A 9,127-nucleotide genomic window follows, 5' to 3' on the forward strand; every position below is an offset into this window, starting at 1 on the left:
AGATCTTGGATCATCTTTATTATCATGACTCTGAATTCTTTTTCCGGTAGATTGCCTATCTCCTCTTCATTTAGTTGGTCTTGCACATTTTCTGCTTGCTTCTTCATCTGCAACATATTCTTCTGCCATTTCTTTTAGTTTAAATTACTGTGTTTGTGTTCTTCTTTCTGCAGGCAGTCGGGTCATAGTTCCTCTTGCTACTGGTATCTGCCCCCTGCTTGGTGAGGTTGGTCCAGAGTCTTATGTAGGCTTCCTGGTGTGAGGGACTGGTGCCTTCCCTCTCATAGGTGGAGCTGGGTCTTATCTCTCTGGTGGGCAGGGTCATTCTAAGGAGTGTATTTTGTGGTGTCTGTGAGTTTAGTACGACTTTAAGTAGCCTCTCTGCTGATTGGTGAAGTTGTGCTCCTGTTTTGCTGGTTCTTGGGTCTGAGACGCCCAACACTGGAGATTGCTGGCTGTTGGGTCCCTTGTGTCAAGATGGGGATTTCTGGGAGAGCTCATGCCAATAAATATTCCCTTGGTATGGGAATTCCCTGGTGGCCCAGTGGCTAGAAATTGGTGCTCCCACCACAGGGGATCAGGTTCTATCCCTGGCTGGGGAACAAAGACACTGCTGCTTCATGGTGCAGCCAACCCCCCAAAAAAGTAAACAAACAAACAAAAACCAAGACAAACAATAAAAACAAAACGAACAAAAACAAACAAAAGAAGTAAAGAAAACAAAAAAAGAAGAAAACAACCAAAACAAACAAACAATAAAAACAAAAGTAACAAAAACAAAAAACAAGAACAACAACAAAAAAGCAAAGAAAACAAAAAATGAACACCAAAAAAATGACAAAACAACAAGAAAAAAATGGGGAAAAAAAGAAAAAGAGAAGGGAAATCAAAGCAAAAAAAAAAAAAAAAAAAAAAACTCCCAAAAACCAAAAATCGGAAAAAGAAGAAAAAAATGCAAAGAAACAAAAACAAAAAAACAACAAAAACGAATATAAAATATAATAGAAAAATAAAAATATATTTTAAAAATTAAATAAATAAATAAAATAAAATAAATTAAAACAACAAAACAATTCCATTTGTCCTTCACTGTCAGTGTCCTTGTTCCTATGGTGAGCCACAGCCAACCCCCATGTACCCAGGAGGCTGTCCAAGACTTCTAGGTAGGTCTCTGGATCTGCTCTGGCACTGTGAGGGCAGTTCAGACTCTGATCTGGCCCCACTTTCATGTGTACCTGTCCCCAATGTCCACTGCTGCTGAACCTAGACCTATCTCAGTTTTGGGATCACTTATTGTCCATTCAGATATTCTGTAGTTGTAGGATATACCAGGCTGATCACAGGGATTTAATCCATGCCTTGTGCAGCTGCACAGAGAGATTTCAGTTCCTCTTCTTTAGTCGCACAGTCCCTGGGTCTCAGTTTTGGTTTTGGCCCCACCTCTGAATGTGGGTCACCCTCGGGTGTCTGCTTCCTGCCCAGGTGAGAGCAGTGACTAACTGGCAGTGACTAACTGGGACATGCATGTTCACTTAGGTGGGAGGGGCAAGAGCTGGTGACCTACTGGGGTGTGCGTGGTTTCTCAGGCAGGAGGGAGATAAGGCAACTATGACTGGGGCTCTAGCACTCGCTCAGGTGTGAGGGGGACAAGGTGGCAACAAATGTGGTGCACACTCTTTAAGACGAGAGAGAGAGAGAGAGATAAGGCTGCCACACCTGGGGTGTACAGGCTCACTCCTATGGGATCCCGCTCTACTGCCCATGGAAGCCAGGGCCGATAGGAAGCAGCAATGACTGGAGCACACATGTTTGCTCTATTGGGAGTCCTTCCTAGTGTCCACAGGAGAAGGGGCTGGCGTGTGGGGAGAGAGGATGTGATGGTGGCTCAGCCCCTTGCACAGCACTTAACAATGGTGCCTCGTTTCCATGTCAGTCTATGCTTCCTACAGGAGAATACTCAGCTGCAGAGTTCCTCATTCCTGTCCCCTCACATGTTCTCTGCACAGCCAACAACAGTCCTCTCCCCAGGTCTGCTCTCTAACCCCACACTTCAGCACCCAACCCCTGCCAGAATTGGCAGATATCTGTCTCAGGGTGGGGCACAGAGGACTGTGGCACAGACCATCTGTGCAAGTCTCTCTCTGTCCTGGTTGTCACAGATGGGCCACTGCACTTTCTTGTGATAGCCCCTGAAGCCCCCCCTCCACTCTATTTCAGCATATTTCACCACAAGTGAGGGGTCCTACCTGGGTGCAGTAACCTCCCCTCTCCTTTAGCCTCCTACCCCAGGGGTGTGGGTCCCATCCCATTTCTTATTTTTATTTCCTTCTTCTATTTCCTTCTTTTATCTCCTTCTTTATCTTTATTTCCTTCTTTCTCTTCTTTGTCCTAACTAGTTATGTGGGGACCTTTTCTTGTCCTTTTAGGTGTCCGAGGTCCACTGGTAGTGCTCAACCAATGCTCAGTGTGAATTGTTCCACTTGCAGATGTATTCTTCATGTACTCCTGGGGAGAAATGAACCCCAGGTCCTATTCCACCATCTTGACCCACTCCAGACTTTTGCCATTCTGATGTCTTTGTAGCACATGGAAACAGTCTGCTCCTTAATCAGTGAAATAAGGATGGATAAAAAATTTTAGTAGATTAAGCAGTCAAGGCTCTGCAAAACCCAAGGCAGCTGCTTGGTTCTTCCCAGTTCCCTGCCAAATTCCACTGTCATTTTCTGACATTTCTTCACCAAGCATAATGCCTTTAAGATGACTCAAATTGTAAATAGATATTGTTGGGTAGATGCCTATGAATATGTGAAAATAGGTTACCAGCAATGTCTTTGCTGCTCTGTCCATAACCCTGGAGGAAAACCCACTATTTTTGTCCCCAGATACCTCAGACCTTCTCCTCTGGACCCTTTGAAAACCTGCAGCTGGACTTCAGAATTCAGAAACTCTCAAACTAAAACCATCCTTTTCCTGAAACTTGTTAATTGTGTATAAACTTCAGAGAAACTGCCACAACCACTCATATTTAAACCATCCTCATGCCTGTATGAGCCACTCTGAAATTTTACCTGAACACCTGATGACATCACCAAAGACATTTCAAAGTGTGAAAGATACCTCAGTTCTGACATCTAGAGATCTTCTGACTAACTGCACCTTGGGCTCAAATAAACTGACATAATTTTCTTCATTTATTTATTTGACTGACATATATTTCTTTTTAAATTTGTATGTAATTAAAAATTTTTTTTATGTATGTAATTTTACATTGAAGTATTGTTTTTTTAAAATATACATATGTTATCTTTTTTTTTTTAATTTAATTAATTATATATTTATTTATTTTTGGCTGTGTTGGGTCTCCGTTTCTGTGCGAGGGCTTTCTCCAGTTGCGGCAAGTGGGAACCACTCTTCATTGCACTGCAAGGGCCTCTCACTATCGCGGCCTCTCTTGTTGCGGAGCACAAGCTCCAGACGTGCAGGCTCAGCAGTTGTGGCTCACGGGCCTAGTTGCTCCGCGGCATGTGGGATCTTCCCAGACCAGGGCTCGAACCTGTGTCCCCTGCATTGGCAGGAGGATTCTCAACCACTGCACCACCAGGGAAGCCCTGAAGTATTGTTGATTTACAAGGTTGTATTAGTTTCAGGTGTACAGTAAAGTAATATATGTATCAGATTATTTTCCATTATATGTTATTATAAGATATTGAATATAGTTCCCTGTGCCATAAGTAGGTCCGTGTTGTTTATCTATTTTATATATAGTAGTGTGTATCTGTTAATACCAAACTCCTAATTTATCACTTCCACCACCCCTTTCTGCTTTGGTAATCATAAATTTGTTTTCTATGTCTGAGTCTATTTCTGTTTTGTAAGTAAGTTCATTTGTATCATTTTTTAAAGATTCCACATATGAGTGATTAAGTGATATCATATAATATTTTCTTATTTTGTCTGACTTCCTTCACTTAGTATGATACTGTGTAGGTCCATCCATGTTGTTGCAAATGACATTATTCTATTCTTTTCTGTAAATGCCTAATTGTTCATTGTGAATATATATACAATTTATATACAATACCATTGTATATAAATCTTTTTTATCCATTACTCTGTTGTTGGACATTTATGTTGCTTCCATGTCTTGGCTATTGTAAATAGTGCTGCTATGAACATTGGGGAACATGCTCCATTTATCAACCTCTGTTTTTCTTTTGTTTCCTTAGACATGCCTCATATTAAATGCCTGATTGTTTGAAACATAGGCCAAACCTTGAGAACCCACCTGCATGACTAAATCCTGAAAGGAGATAAAACTGTTTAATTGAAGTAAGAAGATGTTTCAATGAAATGGAGAACTTTATTAGACTACTTTGTCTCCTCATAATCACTAGCTCAACTTTTAATATGTGAATCTTCCAGGGACGTTTCAGAGGAGAAAACTGTGTGTGTGTGTGTGTGGTGGGGGGGGGATGGTCCACAGTTCGCTACCCTAAATTGTGCCTCAATAGCATATTAATTATTTGGAATTAAAATTACTTAAGAAACAACCAGTGCAAGAGGGACAGTCTGAGCCTCCCTTCTGTCTCCCTGAAAGAAGGAAACAATGTCCCATAAGAAATGTGCACGCCCTGCACTGGAAAGAATAAGGACACCCATATTACCAGAGATAGGGAATTCAGGCCAAGAAACCTAGTTAAACAAACTTGAGCCTTCTTTAACTTACTACCTCAAGATCAAATTCTGTTCAGATTCTTCACCCAATTGTACACCTGGAACCTAAGTTTATTTGCCATGCCAGTTCCTCACAAATTTATTGTTTCTTTGTCTACAGCCACCCAGCAAGAAGGAACTTGCATTTTTCTTGGAGAAGAATGTTGTTTTTACATAAATAAATCAGGAGAGAGTTGGTCCAGCAATTAGAAATATTAAAGGTTAACATTGTTATCTTAAGAAATGTCTGAGAAATCTCTTGGGACTGGGGGGACTTATTAGTTGGTTGCCTTCTCAAGTAACCTTTTTAAGATCAGGACTACAATTTTTATCACTAATTGTCATCTAAGCCTTAAATATTTGTTTATTATTCAAATCAATCGTGTTGTGATTTTGTTTAATTAATTAACTAATTAATTGATTTTTGTCTGTGTTGGGTCTTCGTTTCTGTGCGAGGGCTTTCTCTAGTTGTGGCAAGTGGGGGCCACTCTTCATCGCGTTGTGCGGGCCTCTCACTATCATGGCCTCTCTTGTTGCGGAGCACAGGCTCCAGACATGCAGGCTCAGTAGCTGTGGCTCACGGGCCTAGTTGCTCCGCCGCATGTGGGATCTTTCCAGACCAGGGCTCGAACCCATGTCCCCTGCATTGGCAGGCAGATTCTCAATCACTGCGCCAACAGGGAAGCCCTATGTTGTGATTTTTAAATTGTTTAAATACTGGGTCTACTAGGACAATGGTGAACCAGAGATGGGAAACTATTCACCAAGCCTTTGCCTCATGACATGCCACTGCAGGATCACTGAGGGCTCAGCTAACTCTGATCTTAACCAAGACATGACCTGCCTGAGACCACATTCTTGAGGCCCCTCTGTTGCTCAAATGTGACCCAAGCTTGTAACCTACTCTTCTTTTTCCTCCACCCAATACAGATTTTCTGGGCAAATCCACCCTATCTCCAAGGGTCTTGATGTATCAGGAGTGGATTATAAGTCACTCGGGTAACAAAAAGGACATAATAAGACCAAAAGTTGATCATAAATGCTTTTCAAAGAAAAGATTTTTTTTTAATCAAAAGGGGAAATGATGACATATTTAAGTTCATTTTAAGAATCAAAATTAAATAACTATGGTTAGGCATTCAAAATGGAGCTGGTGGCTATTGTGGATGTGGCCTTGGACAAGTCTCAGAACCACTGAGGACTTTCTCAACTGTATCAAACTCAAGAACACCACCAGCTGTTTTCAAAACAGTATCTGCTAGCAGCTGTTAGCTGTGACCTTGCAGTTTCAAAGTCCTCTTTTTTGCAACTATGCAATCATTTTGAACCATAACCACTCCTTGCTTAACAAGCTCCCTCATTTCTTGCCAGCTCATATCTTAATTATTGACAACTTACATTGCTTTCTGTTTGTTTGTTTGTTTGTTTGTTTTTTCCTTTCCTGCCTTTCTAAACCTTCCCGCATTTTGTAGTCTTGTAGAACACAACTCAATTACTTCTTGGATCTGTGTTTCCTGGGCTGCAGTCCTAATGTTACAAGGAAGAACCAAATCTGAAACCATGTTGGATCTGTTTCTTTTACTTTAACCTTTGCTTCCTGTTGCTTTTGTTTACTTAGAAGGATACTGTCTATACATAATGGCCTGCCTCAGGGAACACTCCCCTCTGCCTGAAAGTTAAACCAAAGTGCCTTTGTTTAGGGAAACATCTGGACTCTGTCCACCTGTGGATGGCTACAGGAAAGAAGAAATTAACACATCCCCTACCCGAGGCTGGCCATTCCATGGGACATTTGCAAAACTTATGACATTTTTACTTAACTTCCTCATCTCCTATCCCCCACTCTGTTCTCGAAAAGCAACTCGCATCCAAACTCCAATAAGATGGCAGACATTAGTCTGCCATCTTCTTGGTCTTCCAGCTTTCTGAATAAAGTCGTGTTCCTTGCCTCAACACCTCATCTCTGATTCATTGGCCTGTCATGCTGTGAGCAGAGTGAGCTTAGACTCAGTAAAAAATTTGGCTTAGCCAGCCAGAAGCCTTGCTGCTTGTGGTTAGACAGCCCTGAACAGGGAACATTGGGGCAAGTCCCTAGCAGCTGCCGGGACCAATTGTCCTGAATATCTATCCTCAAAATTCCCTGAAGTGACAGCGATGGCACCAGTGCTTGGCAGTTGAAGCAAGGAAATGACCAACTTCTACGAGTGGATGACCTCAATTTTGTAGGGTAAGTCTCCCCAGTTCGGTAACTGGTTTGTTTTGGTGTGGGTTTTGTTTTGGTTTGTGTGTTCTTTTGTGTTGTAAGTCAATGGACTCAATTTTATAGGGTAAGTTGCTCCAGCGTACACACTGACAACATAGTGGACAACATCCACTCAATTCAGGCTTCTCCTTTATGGGATAAGACATTGGTTTCACTGGCATACCGTATTGTGGGGGGGGGGGGGAATTGTTGTTGGACTCTACCTGATTTGGAACCTGTTCATTGGTTTTGTTCCTGGTTGTTTTTATTTGGTTTTGTGTGCATCGATCTTAGAATTTGTTTGGGATTTTTGTTGGAATTTGTTTGCATCTTTTGTGTTTTGGTATTTTCAAACTTATAAAAATGGGAAATATTCCAACTATTCTGAAGGAGAGCCCTTTGGGATGTATATTAAAGAATTGGGGAAAACATAGCCATGGACCTATGACTAAGAAAGACATGATATACTATTGTAACAGGGTGTGGACCCAATATACATTAGGATCAGAAGAGTGGTGGCTCCTGAGTGACTCACTCAATTATTACACAATCTCGCAGTTAGAAGTGTTCTACAAAAGAGCAGGGGAAAGAGATGAGATTCCATATGTAGGAGCATTTACACTATTGCATCAGGAAAAAAAGGAGTCAGAAGGCTGCCCCCTTATGGTGGGTTTTCGGAAAGGAAACCCAAGAGGGAACCTGTTCCACAAGGGAAAGAGGGAGAAAATGAGAGTGGGGACATGTTATTTCAAAACTTAACCCCACCTCCAACCTATCCAGCTCCCCCAGTGGCTAAGCAGGCTGCACTGGCAGTTGTCTCAACTGTCTGCCCATGCTGCCAACATAGTCACTGCCTCCTGTTTCCCCTACCCCTGGCGGTCAAATAGTAGATTCTATGTTAACCCCTGGGGCACAGGAACCTGGTTTAGTATCACCATCTAAGACCCAACAGGGCACTTAATTTAGAACGGGAACCACTTCTGCAGCAGGGCAATTCCCCTTGCGCTGATATCATGTAGGAGGCCTTAATACGAATGGCCAACCAGCTGGGTTCCTATGGATGCACAATCCATTCTTGACTTCAGATTAGCTTAACTGGAAAAACCATACCCTTGATTACCGAGAGGACCCACTCCAAATGAATGAATTTTCTCCTCTGTATTTGCCACTCACCATCCCGCTTGGGTGGACATTCACACTCTTATGAATATAATGTTTACTGGGGATGAAAGGAGGATGGTCATTGACAGAGCTAGAGAGGAAGAGATCCAGTTCCATCTAGCAGATCAAGGTGGAGCTCCAGAAACAAATCTGGTTTTCCCTATTGTTGAGCCTAACTGGGATCCTAATAATGGTGACATGCCACTTCTAGAACATTATAGGAGATGCATCTTAGTGAGTCTTGAATGGTGTACCTAGACAAAAGATTGTAAACAAAATTCAGGAAATAAAACAAAAACCAAATGAGGATCCATCAGAATTTCTAGAAAATTTATGAAGTTTATAAGCACTACACAGATGCAGGCCAGGAGGCTCCAGAGATGATAAAGATGGTAAGTATGACCTTCATCGGGCAAAGTGCACCAGATATAAGAAGAAAATTTCAGAAATTAGATGGTGTATTTGTAATGAACCCTCCTCAATGAGTGGATGTTTTGTTTAAAGTGTTCAACAACAGGAAGCAATGACAGAAGGAAGAAGATGTGAAACGAAATGCAGAGCTTTTCTGGAAGCAGCATTGAATTCCTGGAAGGCAAGTGACCTAAAGGAAGGTAAACCACCACTGGGGAAGGAACGATGTGCTTACTTCAAGGAGGAAGGGATTTGGAAAAAGATTTCCCTAGACTAAAGAATAATAGAAGGAAGACAGGAGCCTCTCATATGGTAAAAAGAGTGGAACACTCTGATTATGAATGAAGAGGCTCGGGGACACACTTGGACTTGAGGCATCTGATTCTAATTTCCCCACAGGAGCCCTGGGTAACTTTGACAGTGGGGAACAAGTTGATTGACTTTCTAATAGATACGCGTGCCTTATACTCTGTCAAGATGGCACAGAAATCATCTCAGTCTATCTCGGTCACCGGAGTTTCTGGAGGAGTACAAAACTGTTTGTTTATACAACCTCTAGAATCCCAATTAGGGGATCTCACTCTGAAATACAGCTTCGTA

This window comes from Eschrichtius robustus, unplaced genomic scaffold (genome assembly GCF_028021215.1).
Source record: "Eschrichtius robustus isolate mEscRob2 unplaced genomic scaffold, mEscRob2.pri scaffold_350, whole genome shotgun sequence".
Lineage (NCBI taxonomy): Eukaryota > Metazoa > Chordata > Mammalia > Artiodactyla > Eschrichtiidae > Eschrichtius > Eschrichtius robustus.